The following is a 25,058-nucleotide window of genomic DNA, read 5'->3' on the forward strand; positions in this document are numbered from 1 at the left end:
CACAGCTGCTATGGGAAAAAGCAACTGTGGAGAATCCTCAAAAAATTAATATACAGCTACCATATGATCCAGCAATTCCACTTCTGGAAATACACACAAAAGAAATGAAAATATTAACTAGAGTTCATAGCAGTATTATTTATATAACTAAGCAACATCATGTAAACTAGCGAGGACAAACTAACTATCCATCAACAGATTAATGAATAAAGAATTTATGTGGGCATGCAATTTATTCAGCCATAAAAAACAAATTCTGGGCCTCCCCTCGTGGCGCAGGCAGTTGAGCACCGCGCTATGGAGCTGTCCGCAGCCTCTGCAGCGTGGGTGCAATCCCGGCCGGCCAGTGAGGGTCCCACATGGCCCTGCAGACCTCTCCTGTCTCGCCCGCTGCTCCCCTTAGCAGTGTATTTCGTCAGTCTGCCTGTTCTGTTCCCCACTCTGTCTCTGGTGAATCCTTTCACCCTCCCGCGCATCTGGCCTATACCCCAGTTCTTGTGTAAATAAATAAATACATCTTAAAAAAAAATAAATTCTAACATTTTCAGCAGCATGGATGAAACCTAAGGGCAAAATGCTAAGTAAAATAAGTCAGAAGATGAATCCGTATGATCTTAACTTGCATATAGAATCTTTAAAGAAAAGAAAAACATCAGAGAAAAAGAGGTCAGATTTGTGGTTATCTAAGAGGGGGGAGGGGGAATTGAAGGAAGATGATCAAAGAGGAAAACTTCCAAGTATGAGGTAAATGTCAAGGATGCAAAGTACCACATGATGACTACAGCGAACACTCCTGAATGCTAGTAGGGAGATGTTAAGAGAGTAAATCCTAAGAGTTCTCTTGACTAATAGAAATTTTCTCCCTTTTTTTTCTTTTCTTTCCTTTTTATTTATGAGAAGATTGATGTTAGCTGAACCTATTGTGGTAATCATTTCATAGTATATGTAAATCAAACCATTGTGCTGTATACCTTAAACTTATTTTTAATGTGTAATCTACTAATTCTTTTTGACTATTCTGTTAATTCTTTTCTTAAGATTTATTTATTTATGCAAATAAGAACTGGGGTACAGACCAGAGGTGTGGTGGGTGAGAGGATTCACCAGAGACAGAGTGGGGAACAGAACAGGAGACTGACTAAAATACTGATGAGGGGAACAGTGGGCAAGTCAGGAGAGGTCTGTTGTACCATGTGAGTAGCTCCCTGGCTGGATTCTGCAGGTACCTTCACAGTTCTGTGTTTAACCAGGTAGGCTCCTATTAATTCTTAATAAACCTGGAAATTAAGTTTCAAACACAAAGACTAGAAATAGGAATTTCAAATTATCAAAATACCTCTTCACCCAAATAGTCTCATTAAGTTTTGTTTTTGTTGTTTGTCTAATAAAATAATGGCGGAAGAAGTTCACCTTATGACTTTGACTATCTGGGTCACATACCTTGAACTGACCCACTGTGGGATTATTCCCTGACCCACTGTTGGATTCTGCATATTGTTTAAATTCACTGTGAAACTGCCAATCTGATTCCAAGGTCTCATGTATCCCTCATAAATGAAGGAATTGTGTTGCAAGATAAAAAATAAAAAGCACGTAATGATGTCTTTATTGTTCTTGTGTAAGGCAAACACAGGAAAATGTTGTGTTTGAAGAGGAAGGTGAGGTCTGGTAGTTCCTTACTTTGAGGTGAAGGTAATAGTACTTGGAAAAAAAGATGAAGTGCTAAAAAGTAAAATGGGGGTCTCTTTTCTTTCTTTTCTCTTGGCTATTTCCTCTTGATTGTTTCCTTTCTAACACTAGCTCCTTTGGGGCATTTTGGATAGTGTGAGAAGGGAGCTTTCTAACATTTTTCTTTGAAGCAAGGATTAGAATTAACTGCCCTTTAAATACAGCAACAAATTAATCCAGCCCAAATCCCAAGGAGAGAGGTCAGTAAAATTCTTCTTATTTCACAGATGCAGGGCATTTCACACAGAGACACAAGAGAGGGTAAATTACTTGCTCAAGGCCACACAGCAAGTTACTGAGCGTCTTGGAAGCAATTACACATATAAAAAGATCTTAATTATTTGAGCCTTAAGATGATAGAAGTGTTGTGATATCTGAGGCATCCAACAGTTATCTGCAGCCCCAGTGGTTACCATATCAACTGCCATGAGGTCGGGAGCCACCAGCTTAAATCCAGGAGTCAGGCAGGAGCAGAATGAAGATTTATGAGGCTACAGAGTCACCAATACATCCTTGTACACAGCTGCAGGACCTAAAACCCTGATCTGGAGCTACTGTACAAGGTACCCAGAGCATACAGAGCCCAGAAACATAAGCATATGCTATTTATGGTTTCTGGGATCAGAGTTCTTACACCAGAATGACTGTGTGAACCTTAACAATAATGAATGTTGAGTCAGAACTTTAAAGATAATTTTTTTAAAAAAGAAAAAAAAAATGTTTTAACCTGATTGACGGAGGGCAAAAAAAGTCCAGGTGATAGATTTTTCATTTGGGGTCAAAAAGAATTGGCGGTAATCTCAGAGGTTTACCTCTTTGGGCCAGAGGCCAAAGCTTGCAGCTCAAAGAGGAGGTATAATGTAAGCTTTAAAATGGATTTTAAAGAGTCAAATAGAATAAAAGTGGGGTCTGTGTATAAGAGTCAGGAACATGTTACTGGATTTCCTGGGATGAATCATGTGACCTGTTCAATAGCACCAACATGGTGGTTTTAATGTAATGTCTAAAATTGCTAAGCTTTGATATTGTAAGTAGCCTAAACATATAGTGAGATTCTAAGCATAACTTGATTTTGCTGGTATTGTTCTAAAGTGAAATCCTCTTTATCAAAGTCACAGATACATGGGGAAGTTTAAAAGATAATGTGAAATTCCTCTAACAAAGAGACTGCACAGTTATCAGTTTATGTCATCAACTTTCAATCATACCTATAGGTCTGGTTTATAGGTAGTTGGTTGTAAAAGTTTGTTTCAAATTAGGGAAAGGATGATGAACTAGAAAGAGTAATCTACTATGATCAAGTATAAAAGGTGCACCTGAAAAAAAAAAAAGTATTTAAAAACAGGCAACCTCTTCTGTACAGGATCCCATGGTAAATCCCCCATCCTACCCCATGGTGAATCCACTCTGATGATAAATCCACTGGAAATATTAATATGATTTCATACTCTCTATTTATAAACTAGAAAATGTCCATTGAGAAATCCAAAAGTTTAGTTTTCTAGGAATTTCTCCTACATTGCTCTTATCTATAGTCTCAGGCAATATCAAGGAGTGGAAGTAGCAGTAGCTGTAACAACTAATGTTTATCAAGACTTGTATGCTGGTTGCTACGTGCCTGGCACTATGCTGATTGTATTGACACCTAATATTGAATTAAATTCTCACAAGCATACAGATTGATCTACATTTTCCAGATGAGGTCTCTGAGGCCCAAGACCATGTAGTTGATAGAGGACAGAAGCAAGATTTGACCCCAGCTAGTCAAACTCTACCCATATTATCATGTCACTTCCTAAAGTCCTTCATGAACTTATCTATAAAGCTATTGTTCAAAAAAACAGATATTAGTCATCTCTATGTGAGTTTGACAGTGTTACCACCCTACACAGCTTAATCTGTTATCCACCCTACACAGCTTAATTGTGAAACTAAAAGCTTATTTTCCAAGAGAAGTCATCTGGGGAATTTTCCCTCTGACTAAGACAGTAATAGGAACTGGATCTACCTTCCTGTCTCATGAAAAACAACTTTTAAAGGACAAAATATATTTTATATTTAGTAAGAAATTAAAAGTTTTTACAAAAAGAAAAGTTTACAAGGCAGTAGTCACCAAACAATGAAAAACAGTGATCTTTAAGTAATAGGAAGCAGGGTGAGCTCTAAATTGCCCTCAACTTACTGTCTGAAGAGTGCAACCATGACTCAGTGTCTGAAGTCAGGTGGAAAGGGGGTAGGAGGAACCTGGTGGGTCCCTGGATGGAGGAGATAAAGCTGAGTGTCCAGGAAAACCAGAGTAGCCAGAATTTCTGTGAATACCAGGGAGCAGAGTGGTACATAGAGAAAAACTTCAGACATCTCCAGATGTCCTTCTGAATACTCAACTGAGTGCCGAGTATTGATCAGCTAATGCATGTTAAAAACTCACTAAAGGCTGGAGGAAGAATTAGAGGTAATAGCAACTGGCACTTACATAGTACTGAAAATAGTGCCTGTTCCTATCAGCTGCACTGGAAAGCCTCAAGAGTCATAAAGCAATGAGTACAGTACATAGAAGGGTCTTCTCTTAATAATGTGAAATTATAAGCCATAAATCAAGCAAAAGCCAAGTATATGCTGCCTGCTGGAAATAGACCACCAATATAAAATTATGAATAGGTTAAAAACAAAATGGCTAAAAACAAAGTAGGTTAAAAATAAAAAGATACACCATGTATGCTGGGTTGAATAGTGCCCCACCAAAACTCAAGTACCCAAAATCTCACAATATAGTTGTATTGGTAGATAGGGTCTTTGCCTATATATATATATATAGCCAATTAAGCTGATAGCATACAGTATTAAGGTGGACCCTAAATCCAGCATGCATGGCTGGTGTCCTTAGAAAGACAGGCGAGAAGACACAGAAACACAGAAACACACAGGGAAGAATGGTGTGTGACCAGAGAGACAGAGATTGGAACGATGTTGTTGCAAGTCATGGAATGTCAGATTGCTGCCAATCACCAGAATTTAGGAAGGAGCAAGAGGTTCTTCTATAGAGCCTTCAGAGGAAACAGGGCCCTGCCTTGATCTCAGATTTCCTGAGCTCCAGAAATGTGGGAGAATAAATTTCTGTTATTTTAAGTTACCTAGTTTCTGGTAGTTACTTATGCCAGCCCCTTGGTACTGGGAAATGGAGCACAAATATCTAATAAAGTGGAAGTGATTTTGGAATTAATGAAGAGCAGCTGGAAGACTTTTGCAGTAGAAGACTTTTGCAGTAGATGGTAGAAACAGCTAGCATGCCTTAAAGAGATTGCTGAAGGATTCTGAACATTAAAAAGGAGATTCTGGCAAAGGCTCAGAAGGAGAAGGCCACAACAGGGGAAGCTCTATCATCTTGGAGAACATGTGCATCATCATAAACAGAATGTTGGTAGAAATAGGAATATTCAGTGCTTCTGGTGAGGCCTAAGCAAATCTATTATTGGATGATTGAGAAAAGGCAATTCTTAATATGAAGTGGCAGGAAGCTTAGCTGAACTGCATTCTAATGTTTAGTAAAAAGTAGAATTTGTGAACAATGAACTTGGATATTTAGCTAAGGAGATTTTCAACCAAGTGTGGCTGGGTTCCTCCTCATTTCTTAATAGTAAAATAAGAGAGGAAAAATTAATGAAGGAATGTTAAGGGAAAAAGTACCAGCACTTGATTAATGGGAAGATTCTCTGTCTATTCACTCTAGAAACAAGGCCAAGGGTGTAGTTGGACAAACTTTTGCTGGAGACTAGATTATAGATCTAATCAACCATCTTAGCAGAAGCTGGGAATAGAGGTGGGGATATAAGAAGCATCTGCAGAGAATTCTCTCCTATAGTTAATTGTTTAGTTGCCCATGACAAACACAGAAAACCTGTAAGGTTTTTGAGAATATTGTATTGACAGAAAAGCTGACAGATTGGACTAAAGAGAACGAAGATGGGATGAAATGAATGAAGGCTACAGACTTCTGGGATTCTGCAGGCAAAATAGACTGATAGAAACACTCAACTATAAATAGGTTCTACTCTTCAAGACTATGGAAGAATGGCTGAGGATGGAGCTGTCAATGCAGAGATCAGAGAGGCTGACCCAGAGAAGAGTCAGTGGGGGCCTTCATGGGCTCAGAGGCAGAAATTGATGGGATCATGTCAGTCCAGATGGGATCTGGCTCAGCCTTCATGGGCCACAGGCTGCATCAACCCTCAGATAATTACTATCAGGCCCTGCTAGGTTGCACACTTATTTAGACCAGTGACCCCTTTATTCCTTCTATTCTCTTCCCCCAGTCCCCTCTCAGAAATGCCTATCTTATGCCTTACCCACAACTGTACTTTGGAAGCAGATAACTTATTTTCTGCTATCACAGTTCTGCACACAGAGAGACATTTTCCCAGGATAGATCATACACAAAATCCCACCTACACCTACTTCAGATGATTTGTATGATACCATAGGGAACTTCCTTAGTTGATGATATTTAGATAAGATTTTGGATGTAAAGTTTATGCTGGAATAGGTTAGGACTTTTAAGCATGTTGAAATAAGGTTGTGTTTGCATGTGCTGTGGATGAATTGGGCCTCCAAAGGTTGAATCGACCCCCTCCTTAAATCACATCTCCCTTCCTCTTAAATCTCCAGAATCTCAGAATGTGACCCTATTTGGAAGTAGAATGTTTGCAGATGTAACCAGTTAAGATGAGAGCATACTGGCTAACTTTGTATGGCCCCTAAATCCAATTATGAATGGTGTCCTTATAATAAAAAGAGATCAGGCACTTAGACAAAAAAGGGAAGATAGACACATGACAACAGAGGTAGAAAATGGAATGATGCAGGCAAGATGCACTGAGCATGGTTGGCAATAATCAGAAGCTAGAAAGAGGGAAAAAGGGGTTTTTCCCTTGAGTCTTCAGAGAGAGTATGGCCTTGCATTTTTTATTTCTAGCCCCCAGAATTGTGAGAGAGTAGATCTCTGTTGTGTTTTTTTTTTTTCCAGATTTATTTATTTAAGAACCAGGATACAGGCCAGATGCGTGGGAGGGTGAGAGGAGTCACCAGAGAAAGGGAAGGCCCTAAATCTCTGTTGTTTTAAGCCACATATTTTCTGGCATTTTGTTATAGCACCCCAGAAAATGAATACAGTAACACTAATCAAAGGAAAGCTAGAGTGGCTCTAATTAATAGTAAGAATATAAGCTGGGGTAAATAATCATTTGATAATGATAAAAGAGTATATCTAATAATGAATTTATTAAGAGGATACAGAAATCGGGGCCTCCCTAGTGGAACAGGCGGTTGAGTTCAGCACTGTAAAGTTGTCTGCAGCCTCCGCAGCACAGGTTCGATCCTGGCTGACCGGTGAGGGTCTCACATGGTGCGCAGACCTCTCCTGTCTTGCCCGCTGCTCCCCTCAGCAGTGTATTTCATCAGTCTGCCTATTCTGTTTCCCACTCTGTCTCTGGTGAATCCTCTCACCCTCCCGCACACCTGGCATGTACCCTGGTTCTTGTATAAATAAATAAATCTTAAAAAAGAGAGAGAGAGAAAAAAAAAGAGGATATAGAAATCTTAAACTTTTATGAATTTAATAACATAGATTCAAAACACATGAAGTAAAGCTAATAGGAGAAGTAGACAGTGCCATTCAATACTGTTCTCTCAATATTTGATAGAACACATAGACAGGAAATCAGTAGGAGTATAAAAGATTTGAGCAACACTTGAACCAACTTGACTTAGTTGACATTTATAGAACATTACATCCAACAAAAGAATTTATATTCTTTTCAAGTGCATATGGAACATTTTACAAAATGAACCACACTCTGAACCATGAAACAGGTCTCAAAGTGTCTTAAGTATTCAAGTGATACAAAGCATACACTTTGATGAGATAGAATTGAATTATAAATCAATAACAGAAAATATAAAAATATTTTAAATTAAAATAACATACTTCTAAATAAATAACCAATGCATCAAATCAAATGGAAAATTGGAAATTATTCTCAACTTAATAAAAATAGAAACATAGCATACCAGTATTTGTGGCTTGCCACAAAGCAGTATTATTAATGAGGACTTTTTTGGAACTAAATTCCCGTATTAAAGATAAAGAGATGTCTCAAATCAATGACCTCAATTTCCACATTAAGAAACTACAAAAATAAGAGCTAATTAAGCACAAATATTTAGAATAAAGGAAATGATACAGGTGAGAGTGGAAAGAAAATAGAAAAACAATAGAGAAAATTAATGAAACCAAAATATGGTTCTTTGAAATTAATATAATTGCTAAACCAATTTCGGGTAGAAAGAAAATATAATTTACTAATTCAAGAATGACAAGTGTGACATCATTAGTGATGCTACAGATATTAAAAAGTATAATATGATTCTACAGATACTAAAAAGGGTAATCAGGATATTCTGAACAACTTTATGTCAATATATTAGAGTATTAGATTAGAGGTCAACAAATTTTTTCTATAAATGCAAAAGTAAAATTTTTAGTCTTTGAAGACCACATATGACTTATATCACATTTTTTTTTCAATTTTTGAAAATGTAAAAGAACATTCTTAGCTTAGAAGTTATGGGTCAACTGCACTTAGATGAAATGGACAAATTCCTTTAAGATGCAAATTACTAAAGCTCACTCAAGAAGAAATAAATAACCTGAATAACCCTATAACTAGTAAGAATTGAATTTGTAGTTTAAAATTTCTCAGAAAGAAAACTCCAGACCCAGAGGTGTTCACTGGTAATTCTGCCAAATATTTAAATTTAAAATTACAATCCGAGGGGGCGGAGCAACATGGCGGCGAGGAGACGCTGCGAGTAAGATCTCCCATTAAAAAAAGTGAATAGGGAGGAAAAGCGGCAGGTCCCAGTGAGAACTGGGACACGGAAGATAAACTGGTGACTCCAGCGAACTACCCGAAGAAGAAAGTGGCCATAAAAGAGGACTAGAAGGGAGGGAAGCGCAGAACCCTGCTCCCCTCCCCCGCCCACAGAGGCGGCACTCTCTGACCGGCAGAGAGGGAGAAAAACAACACACTAAAACAACCAACAAGAACAAACGACGCAGCAAGCGGGACTGTGAGTGGAAAGGAACTATTGCAGCCACCACACCCCGTGAACGGGAGCTGAGGCGAACCCTGCAGGATCCGCCCCGGCGGTGAGGGAACGGCTCCGGGCGCCTTTAGAGAAGAACAAAGACTCCGGGAGACGCGCACACAGCCCGGGCTGCCGGTAAGCTGGCGCGGAAACGCGGCGCGCTCGGGGAGCTTGAAAAGCAAGTGCAGACCGGAATCGCGGCTGCCCAGGTACCCGCGCCTGTGACCTAGGCTTGCGGGGAGACGACCTAGGCTTGCGGGGAGACGCGCGGAGGTCCTCACTGAGGTGAAGGTCCCTCCCTGAGTGAGCAGGAACCAGGCGTCCAGGCACGGGAGCTGTGCAAAAGGCGCCATTCCCGCGCCACTGAACTGGGCTACAGCCCGCGTCCTGGAACTGAGGGCTTTGAACTGAGACCCGGGGCACGAAAATTCGGGGCGTGGGTTCTCCACGACGGTGGGGCACAAGACAGACACAGCACCCCAAAGCTGTTGAGGTGTACCCTACCATTCCCGCTCTGTTCCCACGGGGTGGGGGGGACGAAAAACAGCCCCCCAAGGACAATAGGAGAGATCTCTGGCGCCACCTAGTGACCAGGAAAAAAAAAAGTCACTAACACCCCATAGAACAGGAAATTTCTTAAGACTGCTTGAAAAGGGCAGAAGGCTTCTGCAGTGGCCAGCCGGGAAGTTATTCCACGCCAGGCCCCTTCCGACCAGCAGTCTGAGCCCACAAAGGGAGCAGGCACCCACGTCCGGGGCAGACCGGGGGCGCAGAAGAGTGTGCCTGAAACCGGAGGCGCAGGGACTGCATCCCGCTTCGCCATTTGAGAACAGGGACATTTCTTCAGTAAAAACTGCCTAAAACCAGCAGAAAGCTCCCCAGAAGACAGAGATGGCTCCTGGAAGAGCCAGAGGGGAGCGGAGAAGTTCACCCAAGATGTCAGTCAGTCCGAGCAACACAGTGTCCCAACGCATACGACAAATTAGAAAACAGACAGTAGGGAGTAGAAGAACCACACGCAACCTAAAAACTCCTCAGGAAAGAAGCACACCACAAAAAGAAAACCACTCCCCAGATTGCAACGACAGCAACTTGGAAGAACTTCTGAGCCTTCCAGAAAGAGAATTTAAAATTGCCATGATTAAAAAAGTGATAGATCAGAAGAAGGAAATTGAGTCCCTAAAGAGGGAAGTAAGAGAAATGCAGGAGATCAAAGAATTAATGGAGGAACTAAAGAACTCTGGGAAAAGCAATGAAAGCAGAATAGATGAAATGGAAGAACGAATAAGTAATCTTGAAGACACAGAAATAAAAAGAACCAAAACCAAACAAAGGAAAGAGAAGTACGAAGGAAAAAGAATGAAGAAAGACTTCGGGAACTATCTGACTCCATGAGGAAAGGAAATATAAGAGTTATAGGAATTCCAGAAGGAGAGGAGAGAGATGTAGGAACAGAGAAAATATTCATGGATATAATTGAAGAGAACTTCCCAAATGAGAAGAAGGAGCTGAAAATTGATATACAAGAAGCAAGAAGAACACCAAACTTCCACGACGAAAGGAAAAACACAGCAAGACACATAATAGTAAAGCTCCCAAGAATCCAGGACAAGGAAAAAATAATGAAGCTGACAAGAGGGAAGAAACAGATAACATTCAAAGGAAAACCAATCAGGCTGACATCAGACTTCTCTGAAGAAACACTACGGGCAAGGAGAGAGTGGAGGGACATAGTCAACAGACTCCAAGAAAACAGATGCCAACCAAGAATACTCTATCCCGCAAAGCTCTCTTTCCTCCATGAAGAAAGAATATGGACCTTCCCAGACAAAGAGAAACTCCGGAATTTCATTGCGACTAAACCCCCACTCCAAAAAATACTACAAGGAATCCTAAAGCCAGAACCTCAGAGGGACGAATAACAACGAAAGAAGACCAAAAAAAAAAAAAAGTTATTAAAAGAATAAATAAATAAAATCAAAGGAAAGACAAACATAATGGCAAATACAGATGCTAACATATCAATATTAACTCTAAATGTAAATGGACTAAACTCTTCAATAAAAAGACACAGAGTTGCAGCCTGGATTAAGAAACAAAACCCAACCTTTTGCTGTCTCCAGGAAACACATTTAGCTACAAAAGATAAAAATAGGCTCAAAGTCAAAGGATGGAAAACAATCCTACAAGCAAATGGGCCAAAAAAGAAAGCAGGAACAGCTATACTTATATCAGATAAAACAGACTTCAAACTCAAAAAAATAAAAAGAGACCCCAATGGTCACTACATTATGATTAAGGGGACAATACTTCAAGAAGAAATAACACTCATTAACATATACTCACCAAACGAAAGAGCACCAAAATATATCAGACAACTGTTGTCCTCTCTGAAAACAGACATCAGAGAAAACACATATGTAGTGGGAGACTTCAACACACCACTATCAACAATGGATAGATCAACAAGACAAAAAATAAGTAAAGAAACTAAAGCTCTAAATAAGGACCTAGAGCATTTGGGCTTAACAGACATCTATAGAACACTAAACCCAAAAAAAATGGAGTACACATTTTTCTCAAGCGCACACGGATCATTCTCCAGGATCGATCACATACTGGGGCATCAACAGATACACCAAGATTGAAATCATACCAACCATCTTTTCTGACCACGAAGGCATCAAACTAGAAATAAATCATAAAAAGAAGGCAAGGAACTATCCTACCTCATGGAGATTAAAAGCCACACTACTGGAAGACCACTGGACTAACGAGGAGATCAAAGAAGAAATTAAAAAATTCTTTGAATTGAATGACAAGGAGGACACCAATATCCTAAATGTATGGGATGCAGCAAAAGCAGTAATAAGAGGAAAATATATAGCAATAGAAGCTCACATCAAAAACAAGAAAGAACTCAAAGAAACAACCTAATCTCGAAGCTCAAAGATCTAGAAAAAGAACAACAAAAAACCCCAGAACCAGTAGAAAAAAGAAATATAAAAACCAAAGCAGAAATAAATGAAATTGAAACTAAAAAAACAATCCAAAAGATCAATGAAACCAAGAGCTGGTTCTTTGAAAAAATCAATAAAATAGACAAACCCCTAGCCAGGCTCACAAAGGAAAAAAGGGAGAAAGCACAAATACACAGAATCATAAATGAAAGAGGAGAAATCACAACGGACACAGCAGAAATCAAAAGAATAATCAGTAACTACTATGAACAGTTATATGGAAACAAGTTCAACAATCTAGAGGAGATGGACAAATTCCTACAACTCTACAATCACCCAAAGCTAGATAAAGAAGAAATAGAACACCTAAACAGACCAATTACAAGCAGCGAAATTGAAATGGTAATTAAAAACCTCCCCAAAAACAAAAGCCCAGGACCTGATGGATTTACAAATGAATTCTACCAAACATTCAGAGACGAATTAGTGCCTATCCTTCACAAACTCTTCCAAAAAATTGAGAAGGAAGGGACAATACCAAACACGTTCTATGAAGCCAATATTACACTAATACCAAAACCGAATAAGGACAACACAAAAAAGGAAAACTATAGGCCAATCTCCCTAATGAACACTGATGCAAAAATCCTCAATAAAATTTTAGCTATCAGAATCCAACAATGTATCCATAAGATAATTCACCACGACCAAGTTGGATTCATTCCAGGGGCACAAGGATGGTTTAACATCCGAAAATCAATCAACGTTATCCAACACATCAACAAAAAGAAATATAAAAACCATATGATAATATCAATAGATGCTGAGAAAGCTTTCGACAAAGTGCAACACCCATTCATGATAAAAGCCCTTGAAATTCTTGGGATACAAGGAACATACCTCAACATCATAAAGGCCATCTATGACAAGCCAACAGCCAGTATCATTCTCAATGGTGAAAAGCTGAAAGCAATTCCATTAAGATCTGGAACAAGACAAGGATGTCCACTCTCACCACTGCTTTTCAATATAATACTGGAAGTCCTAGCCAGAGCAATAAGACAAGAGAAAGACATCCAAGGAATCCAAATAGGAAAAGAAGAAGTCAAACTATCACTATTTGCAGATGATATGATAATATACATAGAGAACCCCAAAATCTCCACAGAAAAACTAATTCAACTCATCAATCAATTCAGTAAAGTGGCAGGATACAAAATCAACACGCAAAAGTCAGTAGCCTTCCTATACACAAACAATAAATCTGAAGAAGAAGAAATCAAAAAAACCACCCTTTTATTATCGAAACAAAAAAAATCAAATATTTGGGAATAAATCTAACAAAAGAGGTAAAGGACCTATACAAAGAAAACTATAAAACACTGTTAAAAGAAATAGAAGAAGACACAAAGAAATGGAAAGACATCCCCTGCTCATGGATTGGAAGAATAAACATTATTAAAATGGCCATCCTACCAAAAGCAATATACAGATTCAATGCTATTCCAATCAAAATCTCAATGGCATTCTTCAAAGAAATAGAACAATTATTGATGAAATTCATATGGAATCACCAAAAACCCCGAATAGCCAAAGCTCTACTGAAAAAAAAAGAAGGAAATGGAGGCATCACACTCCCAGACTTCAAACTATACTACAAAGCCATAATCATCAAAACTGCATGGTATTGGAACAAGAACAGACATACAGACCAATGGAATCGAATAGAAAATCCAGAAATAAACCCACAGATTTATGGTCAACTAATCTTTGACAAAGGAGCAAAGACTATGCATTGGAGCAAAGAAAGTTTGTTCAATAAATGGTGCTGGGAAAACTGGGTCGCTACATGCAAAAGAATGAAGCTTGACCACTACCTCACACCATACACAAAAATCAACTCAAAATGGATTAAAGAACTAGACATAAGACCTGAAACCATAAAATACATAGAAGGAAATATAGGCGAAACACTACGGGATTTGCACATCAAAGACATCTTTACAGACACATCACCCAAAGCGGTGATAGTGAAGAGAAAGATAAACAGCTGGGACTACATCAAATTAAAGAGCTTCTGCACAGCAAAAGAGACAATAACAAAAACAAAGAGAAACCCCACCAACTGGGAGAACATTTTTGCACCCAACACTAATGATAAAGGACTGATCACAAAAATCTGCAAAGAGCTGATGAGACTGAGCAACAACAAAGAAAATAATCCAGTCAAAAAATGGGCAGAAGAGCTAAAAAGAAACTTCTCTGAAGAGGAAATGCAAATGGCCAACAGACATATGAAAAAATGTTCAACATCACTTGTAATCAGGGAAATGCAAATCAAAACTACCATGAGATACCATCTCACACCAGTGAGAATGGCACATATTAAAAAAACTAGCAACAACAAATGTTGGCGAGGATGTGGAGAAAAAGGAACTCTTGTGCACTGTTGGTGGGAGTGCAAACTGGTCCAACCACTATGGAGAGCTGTGTGGAGATTTCTGGACCTACTAAACATAGAGCTTCCATATGATCCAGCAATTCCACTCCTAGGTATTTACCCAAAGGACACAGAAACATCAATTCCAAAGAACACCTGCACTCCTATGTTTATAGCAGCACTGTTTACAATAGCTAAGCTTTGGAAACAACCCAAATGCCCAAAAATAGATGACTGGATCAAGAAGATGTGGTACATATATACCATGGAATATTACTCAGCATTCAAAAAAGATAAACACATGCAATTTGCAGCAACATGGATGGCACTGGAAGGGATCATGCTCAGCGAAATAAGCCAAAAAGAAAAAGAAAAATACCGGATGGTCTCACTCATAGCAGGAATCTAGAAAACTTAAATAAGGGACCAGGAAAATGAATATAAGAAAGTGAAAATCAAAATCAACAAAAAACTATGAACCAGAGACACTTGTTGGGGGGTGGGGGGCGGGAGGGAAGGATTGGGGTCAGAATGGGGCGTTTGCAATTGTATGGGGGAATATAAAAATAAAATTTAATATTAAAAAAAAAAAAAAAAAAAAAAAGAAGTAACATTTAATAATTAAAAAAATGGCATCCCAAAAAAAAAAAAAATAAAAAAATAAAATAAAATAAAATTACAATCCTACCAAAACTTTTCCAGAAAATTTAGAAGGAGGGACTACTTCCCAACTTATTCTATGAGACCAGGATCACCCTGTTATCCAAATCAAAAGCACTACAAGAACACTGCAGATCAGTATCCATTATGAACATGGATTTAAAATTGCTAAATAAAATGTATTATATGGAATCCAATAATATATAAAAAGAAAAATTCATAGTAACCATTTGTGTTTTATGCCAGTAATATAAACTTGTTGCAATATTTGAAAATCAGTCAATGTAATTCACCATATTAGCAAACTGAAAAACTACATGATCATCTAATAGACACAGAAAACAATTCGATAAGATTCAACATCCATTTGTGAAAAAAATTAAAATGCTCAGCAAACTAGGAATAGACAGAAACTTTCTGGATCTGATATGAAAAGTTCATGGCTATTATTATACTTAGTAGTGAAAGACAATGATTTTCATCTAAAAAAAGGAATACTTTTATTCAGTATTATACTGGAGGCTCTAACTGCACAAGGAAAACAGCAATATAAAAGACAGCTATACTGAAAAATGAAGAAATGAAACTGTCTATTCAGTAAAACCTGTGTTGTCTATATAGAAAATCCTATGGAATCTACAAAAGAATAACTGCTAGATCTAATAAATAAGCTTGGCAAGTTGGCAGCATATAAGATCTATATATAAAAGTAAATTGTGTCTATCTGCTACACCATTTATAATACCATCAAAAATATTAACTGCTTAGGATGAATCTAACAATAAAGAGGTGAAAATCCATACATTGAAAACCACAAAACATTGTGGAAAGAGAAGATATATTTAGAGAAGACCTAAATAAATAGAGAACACCAATTCATGGGTCAGAGGATTCAATATTGTTAAGATGTCAATTCTCTCCAAATGGATCTATAGATTTAATGTTATACCAATCAAAATCCCAGCAGGCTGCTTTTGGTATAAATTGACTAAAATTCATGTGGAAATATAAAGGGTCTAAAATAACCTAAATTACTTTGAGAAAGAACAAAGTTGGAAAGTTCCCACTATATGATTTCCAGACTTATTATCACACACAGTAATCAAAACAGTGATACTGACACTAGAGTAGGTAAAGGGAACAGGATAGGGAGCACAGAAAGAGACCTATAAATATACGGAATACTGATTTTTAAAAAAATCTTTAGTGAAGCACCTTTTTCTTACCTCCTTGTGAGTTTTTTGACAATAAAGGATTTCCCCTCAGTGTGATCACCATAGTTCTCTCATCACCAAACCATCCATAATCTATTGTGCTCCTCCAGGGCCTCCCTGGTGGTGCAAAGTCAACCTCTGAAGCAATCTGCAGCCACTGCAGTACGAGTTCAATCCCTGGCCAGGGAGATACCCACATGGTGCAGCAGACCTCTCCTGACTCTCCCACTGCTCCAGACCTCGCCTGACTCGCCTGCTGCTCCCTTCAGCAGTGTACTTCGGTCCTTCTGCCTGCTCTGTTCCCCACTCTGTCTCTGGTGAATCCTCTCACCCCCCACACCTCTGGCCTGTACCCCAGTTCTTGTATGCATAAATAAATAAATCTTTTTTAAAAATCTATTGTGCCCCTTCCCCTGCTGTTTTTTCCCTCATTTTCCTTCTCCTCTTCCTCCCATCCTGTATGCCTCAGATTTATGGTCAGCTTTCAATGTTTGGATAACTGATTTTCAACAAAGGCATGAAAACAATTCAGTGGGGAAATGATTGATTTCCACATATGATGTTGGACTAGTTAGACAAAACTTGATCCTTGTACATATGAAAAATACTCAGTATTGTCACAGAACTAAATAAAACTTAACATGATAAAACATCTTGGAAAAAAATCTTTGTGGCTGTAAGTAGGAAAAGATTTCTTAGATACAAAACTAGAAGTATAAAATAAAATGTTAGTAAATTGAACTTCATAAAAAAAGTATTCTCTTTGAGAGAAATCATTACGAGAGTGAAAATACAAGTCACAAACTAAGAGGAAATACTTGTAAATTATGTATCTGGTAAGGAACCCTGAAAATAAGGATAATAAACAACACAGTTTGTTTTAATTGGGTAAAATATTTGAATAGGCACTCTCCAAAGAATATATACAAATGTTAAATAAGCATATGAGAAGTCTGTCAACTTTGTTAGTAATTAGAGAAATCTAAATTAAATCTACCAATAGCTACCATTATATATCATTTAGAATTAAAAAGACTGATCATGCCATATCATGATGGGAGGGGATATAAAATGTTAGAATCACTTTAGAAGACAGTTTGTCAGTTTCTTACAAAGTTAACTATACACCTGCCGTATGGCGCAGCCACTCTACTCCTAGATGTTTACCTGAGACAGAAGCAGTCATACAATGCTCATATAAAGACCTAGATCTGAGTGCTTATAGCACCTTTATTTGCAATAGTCAAAAGATGGAAACAACCCATGTGTCCATCAAGAAAATAATAAGCAGTGGTATGTTCATACATCTTGAACTGATGGTGGCAATAATTTCATGGGTTTATACATATGTCAAAATATACCAAATCCCAGTCTGTAAGTATATGCAGTTTATTGTATCCCAACTATCCCTTCATAAAGCTGAGAGGAATTTTTTGCAAAGGAGGAGGAGCGCAAGAGATATAATAGAAGGGAGGAAGCAAGGAATGAGAGACGAATACCGAAAGAAAGAAGAAATGAGGAAGAGAAGGAAATTGCTTCTCCCAGAGAAGGCCTGGAAGGTTAGGTTAATGAAAGAAAAGTGAGAGTTTCCTTGAAGCTCCCCAGTATAATTTTCTAATCAGAGCGAGACCAGCCCTGATTGACATATAAACTAAGTGACATTTTCCATTGAAATGTTTGCTTAAACGGTGCCATTTGCATTTATTTTTATAACTTTTCTGTGAAACTTGTGGAACATCAAGTTTCTACCAATCCATTATCTCAAAAAAAAAAAAAATTACCCTGTCTACTCCCAGAAAGTTAGATAAAAATGTGCATGGCTACATGTAGAATCTAGGCCACATGTATCATCTGGGCTTTATTATCTTATTAACAGAAATACCTCCTTACTTTCCACTTAACTCTGACCACAGAGAATTCTGTTAATTATGAAACTTTCCAATAAACAAATCTGATTTATGACAATAGAAAATTTGAAAACAAATGAGATTGATTGCATTCCCTGCAAGAAGAGATTCCCCAAAGAGCTTCTTGAAATAGGAAAGCTTCTTGAGGGCATCTAAAATTTATTCAGTACATTAAAAAAATTGGCTTTACACACATTTCAGGAATCTATCTACATACTCTTAGACCAGCCTGACCAAACCAAATAGAGATTTTGAATGAGCTGCCCTTTCTTTAGATGGACCTCTATGTCATAGGTACCTACCTATAACCTCCCAAAATGCCAGTGTGTGCAGGGTGTGCAGGGGACAGGGATCTTCCATAGTGCCCTCTGTGGCCAGGAGGCCAGCAGTGCAGATGCTGGGGAGACAGCCTGAGCTCATTGATGTCCTTTCCTAGCTGGCTGAACCCCAGGCCTGTGCATCCCCAGACAAGATGAGTGACCCCTGGCAATGTGGCTGGACCTGCCCGGGTGCAGGAACTGCGCCCTCTGCAGGCTGGAGAGTGGGGTCACAGGTCAGAGGTAGGCCTCAGGTTATGGGCACAGAGCACCTTGTGCCCCTGTTTCATGTAACACATGAGCCCACAACCCTCCCTGGGAGCAGGCACAGAGCATCATGCTTAGTTCCTACTGCCTTTTAGGAGAGGGGGCAATCAGCTCTTGAGATCTGAAGGGCCTGGGCCTTCTCTCCTGGGAGAGCAGGAAGCCTTAGCGCTGCCCTGATAATGACACCTCACCCTCTGGGCCCATACTTTAAAAAAAAAAAGCAAGCTTTGTAACTTAAATTTTCTCTGCCCATCACTCGTCTTTCTGCAGAACCTACCTCTTATCAGGCCTGTTTCTGTGTTTCCATACTTCAGTGTGCCCACAGAACATTCTGTTTCATGGTGTATGTGCATGTGGGTGTGTTTAGTGTTTAATATCAACAGTGTTAAATCCATCCTATCATTCTGTAGCTGCTTTTTTTTGTCCTTCAAAATGCCTTGGAACGTTACCCATTTTAGACAATAAAAGACTACATTATCCCTTCTGTATATTTTCCACAGTGTAGATATAGCACAGTTTTTGTTGCTATTACCTTATTCGTGGGCATTTAGGTAGTTTCAGTTACAGACAGTGCTGTGATGAATGATCATGTCAATGTCTTCTTGTGCCTTTGGGCAAGGGTTGATACCCAGAAGTTGTTTAAACTTACCCTTGACCCTAGACCTGACCCTGAGAAATAACTTTTGACCCTCCTATCTGCTTGCAAAACCTCCAATACATACAGCCTTTTTTACAGAAAGTAAGTCTGAGAACCAGTAAGGTAAAAGTTTATAGATCTATAACTAAGACGAGAGAGTGACATGTTTTTCTTCCATCCCTGTTTCTCTGATTTGGTTATTAGATTGCTTATAGTTACAGATCCACCCAGGTTATCATCCTATTTCTGGGGTCTTTGGCCATGATTAGCTATGTTTTGTTTTGTCTTCTTGTTTTAACCATCTATTTTAAAGTCAAAAAAGCCTGCATTCCAATTTGCTTGACTTCCATGAACCTAACTTTCCTTATCTAAAAAATAGACCTTATCAGAACTATCTAACAGTTGTAGAGAATAAGAGAATTTATGTCAAATGCTAAGCAAAGTGGTTGAAACATAGTACATAGTAACTGAAGGCTGTTGTGGAAAATTAAGTTTTATAATATAAGTTTCTTTCCAAATCTATTTCAATATTTTGAATATCGAAGGTATTTTTAACCAGAGATTTCTCAGTGAGTTAATATCTTTAATATTAATGGTCTGTCCTGCAGACGGGAGTGCTATTTATCCATGCCCCCATCCCCCCAAACAACTCCACATACTCCTTTCAGGTTTATGTTATTTGCCTTTAAGCTTTGGTCTAAGTTTGATGAGCTGTCTCAAGATTATAAAGGACCTTAAACGATGATCTGTTCCAAATCCTCATTGCCAAGGTGTATAGACTTTGTCTAGAAGTTCATTTCCCAGGACAGCTAATTCAAGCAGATAAGTGGTGAAAATGTCCTTAATTTCCGGAGTTTGTACTATCTGATTTTCTTCTATCTTCAAAGTTATTCAGGTGATTAATTTTCAATTATTCCCAACATGAATGGGAAAGAGCTGAAAAAAGCCCTTTTTGGTGCTTCAACATTATTCAATTTATTGAGCACTTGATGGCAGCCACTCTCTGTTCTGGTTGTTGGGGATAAAGATGAACATTACAGATCCCTGCCCTCATGGACTTTACAGTCTGGCAGAGAGACAGTGATGGGTGGGTTGAGTTAGAGTCTAGATTTATGAGAAGGTAGCATTTCGCTGATCCTATCAGGCTGATATTGACCATATGCTGAGTTACTAAAGCAAGAAACAGATTTGCCACAATCCAGGACTTCTTAGTTGTGGCACAACATAGTTTGAGCATTAAATAAGTATGCACTAAATAATCAAAGAGGACTTGTCTGTAATATAGAACTAGAGAACACAACTCTCTAAAGCAAGTAATTTTTCCCCAAAATCACGTGCAAGAAAGCATACCATACAAATATAGCATTTCTTTTTTTTATTAAAATGCACACACATACATGCATGTATGTTTTCACATACATACATACACAACTCACAGGGAAATTTTTTTATAGCTTACAGTAGGCCTCAGAGATTTAAATACTAAAACCTTCAATTTGTACCAATAATTCATATACAACTATATGGGGTGAAAAAGGTTAATGATGGAATTTTTTTAAATGTTCCATTGACTATAAATGGCAGATCTGACAGTTAAAATGAAAATTGTTCCAGAAAAAACTTTAGTCAAACTAATTATTTGAGACGTTATAAGGATGTATAATTATATTCTTCACCTTTAAAAAAAAAGTTTTATTACAAATGTGCTTTTAAAGAACAAGTAGAGAAATAAAAGCTGTAATTGTTCTTAATTATAGCTAACTGTAATTGCACTCAATTGCAATATGCTGAATATCACCAATGGCTAAAGAAATCCTGGCATACAGACAGTGCACCCACATTCATGCGATGAGGTATAGTTTTATGAATATTCTGTTATCTATAATTTAGCTCTTTTACTGTTGATTCCATTTCTATTGGTTGCATTTTATTTATTTATTTTTAGTGATTGTAGAAATATAATTGTCATCATCTGTGAATGTGCTGAAGGTTGGACATTTCATCTGGGGTTGGTTCAGAATTCTCATTTCCACAAAAAAGATATATTGGCGATTGTTAAATGAGAGATTTGGACATAGCCCACCATGGTTGAATACACAGATTTGAATTTTCAGAGGAAGTGATGAATGCCACATTTAATTTACCCAGCAGGGTCCAAGAGCAACCTGGAAAATGTGAAAGATCTAAAATAGCATTAAACTACCCCACTGCAGAGAGCTCTCAGAGTTGTGTTATTGCAAATGGGTAAATTTAAGAAGGGTAAAGGTGTCCTGTGAATGGGAGCATTTTCATCTTCCTTCCTGCTTTGTGCTCATAACCCAGATCCAGTTTTGTGTTTCTGCCTATACCTTTATAGGCAAGACTGGGCCTGAGCCCCTGAGTTGATTGTTTTATCACAAACTCTTGAACCTGTTGGACCCCCACCTTACACAAGTGCAAAATGAGGGGCAATATCACCATCCTGTTTTTCATGGAGCACTGTACAAAGGGTAAATTTTTTTTAAAAAATTAATACACAGTTGGAGAAAAGAAGTGAGGTTTTTAGGTTTTGGAGAAAGAGTCATTTCATTATGTTTATGGCCACTGTTCTGAAAAATTAAGAGCAAACATCAGAACAACCTTTACCACTTTTCAATTTACACGGATGAGTGCTAAGACCTTTCAACCCTATAGTCAGAGTCAACTTTGACACAAAATCTGGTGCTTTTTTTTTTCCATTTTTATTGCAGTAATATTGGCTTATAACATCATACAGGTTTCAGGTGTACAACACTATAACTTGACACATGTCGGTATTACATTATGATTCCCACCAGAATCTAGTTTCCATCCCCTGCTGCACAGTTGGGCCCTTTTACCTGATTTACCCACTTTCCATTGTCTTCCTCCCTTCCTTTCCAGAAACTGCCATTTTGTTCTTAGAGTCTAAGAGTTTATGTTTTTTGTTTTCTTTTTGGTCGTATTTCTTTATCTTTCACACATCAGTGAATCATATGGTATTTGTCTTTCTCCATGTGATCTGTTTCACTTAGCATAATATCCTCAGGGTGTATATGTGCAATGGAACACGTGTGTGTGTGTGTGTGTGTGTAGGTATCTTGCCATTTACAATGATATGATGAACTTTGGAGCATTGTTTTAATTTAAATAAAAGGGAAGAGGCTCCATACCTAGCTTGAGCCCCATTCCCAACCACAGACTGAAGACCAAAAGACCAAGCTTAGGTGGGAGGAAGCTCTCTGTGGGGTTGTCTTTTGGAAGAGGTCATGGCTTTATCTCAAATAGGAGCATATCTGTTACTTACTGCCAGACGTTGGGTGAAAACAAACAAAACCAAGAGTCCTCAGCTCCAGCTGTGTTCCTCAAAGCTTCCATTATTCAATACCAGGTCAAACCTGCAGGCCATATCTGTGAAGGGAAGGAAGTCATCAGACCCTTAACCAACCTGGAACAGACCAGGAGTCCAGCAGCTAGTGTAACTATCTCTCTATTTTTCCATTAAGTCATTTCATCCCATATGGAGTTTACTATGGTTGTTAGGAGCTGCCATCCTCTTTCCTACACCCCATCCTACAGGTGTCTACCAGACCCCATCCCAAAAATGTATACAAGGTCCTGGAAGTTCTCACATCCATCTCGGACTGGGCAGTGGCAGCATCTATAACAATATCCATCCTCTTGGGAAAGTCTGTGGTATTCTAGACTTTAGTGGTGTTATGCTAATGAGGTCTCTGGGCATTTTGGCTCCCAGAAACCTCCCCAGAAAAGGATGGATCATGGATAGAAGTGGATAAAATCATAAAATCTCTTCCTGTTTCTTACAACTGGTCATTGACTTGTTTAAGCACTTGTTCTGATTATTTCTCCTACTAGTTGTCCAACCACGTAAGAGAGATGTCCTTGTTGCTTTATTCCCTGCTCTATTTTTAGCACATAGTAGGAGTTGTAGAAATATTTGTTGAACAAATGAATAAATATTAATAATAAATGCTATGGAATTCAATATCAATACTTGTTGGTTAATGGATTATGCCATTAGTCAAACATTACAATGCATGCTGGTATTTTGCAAAGCCCTCCTTGTCCAGAAATTTTCAGGAGTACTGATGATTTTCTCTCATTAGAAGGACTTATTGGTAGTATTCTGTCTCTGGGAGCTAGTAGAGAAAAGAACAGATAATATTGCAAAATGGTCATCCTTTTGAACTGATTTATCAGAGAAAACATTTTTAGTTTTGATATATATTTTTTAAACAGGAAGCCTACTTATGACTTATAGTACAGGTAAGTAATTTCAGAGATCTTTTAGTAAGCTCCCCTTGCAGAAGTAGAATATTTAAAGAAAACATACCCTTTTTTTTGGAGAAGTCACCTTGTTAACAAAGCTTTAAGCCACACATAGACAGACTTACAGAGGTTCTGCGTGGGGTTCTGCATGGGCTTTTGTTTATTTGTTTGTTTTTTGCTTTTCCTTTTTGTTTCTAAGGGTAGAGGTGGCTAAATGAAATGTTATGTGTCATTTCTAGCTCTGTCCTCCAGGATTTGTTACATTTGCCATTGCAAAAGTCTAAGTTTTAAGAAGCAGGCATTGTTACTAATGGCCAATTCACTTCCTAACTGATCCTATTACTTAACCTTGGTAGATTCTCAGAACATGAAGAGTGTGATGATTAGTAGGAATACTAATCATCTTATAATAAGACTAATAATTAGGAGGAGACTGACTCCTAATTCCACCAGCAGCGTTGAGGACAGGTCTGCTTTTCTCAGGTGCATTCTGAGCTAAGTGTGAAGATGATATTTTTGAAAGTAAAGAACACAAAAGTCCTTAGCTTTCTCTGGAAATGACAGAAGGGATGGCAGTCCCATTTCACAGTAGCACCACTGCTCACAGACGGCAGGTGACAGTTGGAGCCCAATGGAATGTGTGTGGTTGAGTTTATAAAGAGAAACATTGGGCAATTTTATTTTCAAAACACTTGAACACCAGAACACAACAAAGGTACACATTTGTGGCTATTATATATGAGGAATAATCTCAAAAAATCTTGAGCCAAATAAAACTCTAGCAAGGACTCTGAATAGGACTTGCTCTTTAGAAGGAGGCTGGGTAGATCAGTGATTAGATTAATCTTAATTCAGTCAATCTTCTGATAACACAAATTCCATGATGTCTTTTGCCAAATGCAAGTGGTGGGTTCTGGACACCCCATAGTTTCTCTGAGCTTGCTCACGGATTAGGTAAGAGAATGCTTTGTGTCCCGGTGTGGCACTGTTCCACCTGAGCCCAGGCCTGATCAGAGCCACATACCAGAAGTGGTTTAAAGTGAAACTCTAATCTGTAGACTTAATTTTTTAAACCAAGTGGTATGGAAGGGTTAATCCCTGTGCAGGCAGGCCAGGCAGAAGGAAGCTGGAGTGTAGCACTTGTGAATCAGTCTGCAGGCAGGCCCACTTTTGTGCGCATTGCTGGCTGATACCTCATTCACTTCCATGCAGGAGTGGATTTCAGCCTCTGTAGTGATGTGAAGTATCTCTTGTCAAAGCCTGCCGTGTTCTCAGTAACTGACTGAGTTTATCTGAGCATCTTGTCTGCAATTTTAGTTTGTCAGCAGTCTGAATGCATAGACCCAAACCACCCATCACTTTTTAAACCACAGCAACACCTAGTATTGTCTGCACCAGACAGTGGTTACTCTGGGAATATTTGCTAAAGAGTGACATACAACAGTTCAAAGGAAAGAAATAGACATAAGAGGTTCAGACAGCGGTGGAAGTGGTTGTG

At 38.5% G+C, this 25,058-nt stretch overlaps 1 protein-coding gene across 3 annotated transcripts in view; it reads left to right on the forward strand.

Moving 5' to 3' along the window:
* The window catches only part of CELF2 (CUGBP Elav-like family member 2), a 591,625-nt gene that overhangs the window by 172,607 nt on the left and 393,960 nt on the right, over positions 1-25,058 (forward strand). The gene's annotated exons all lie outside the window — the stretch shown is intronic.

Source organism: Talpa occidentalis, unplaced genomic scaffold (genome assembly GCF_014898055.3).
Source record: "Talpa occidentalis isolate TD23 unplaced genomic scaffold, MPIMG_talOcc4v2.1 talOcc4.14, whole genome shotgun sequence".
In the NCBI taxonomy this organism is placed as follows: Eukaryota; Metazoa; Chordata; class Mammalia; order Eulipotyphla; family Talpidae; genus Talpa; species Talpa occidentalis.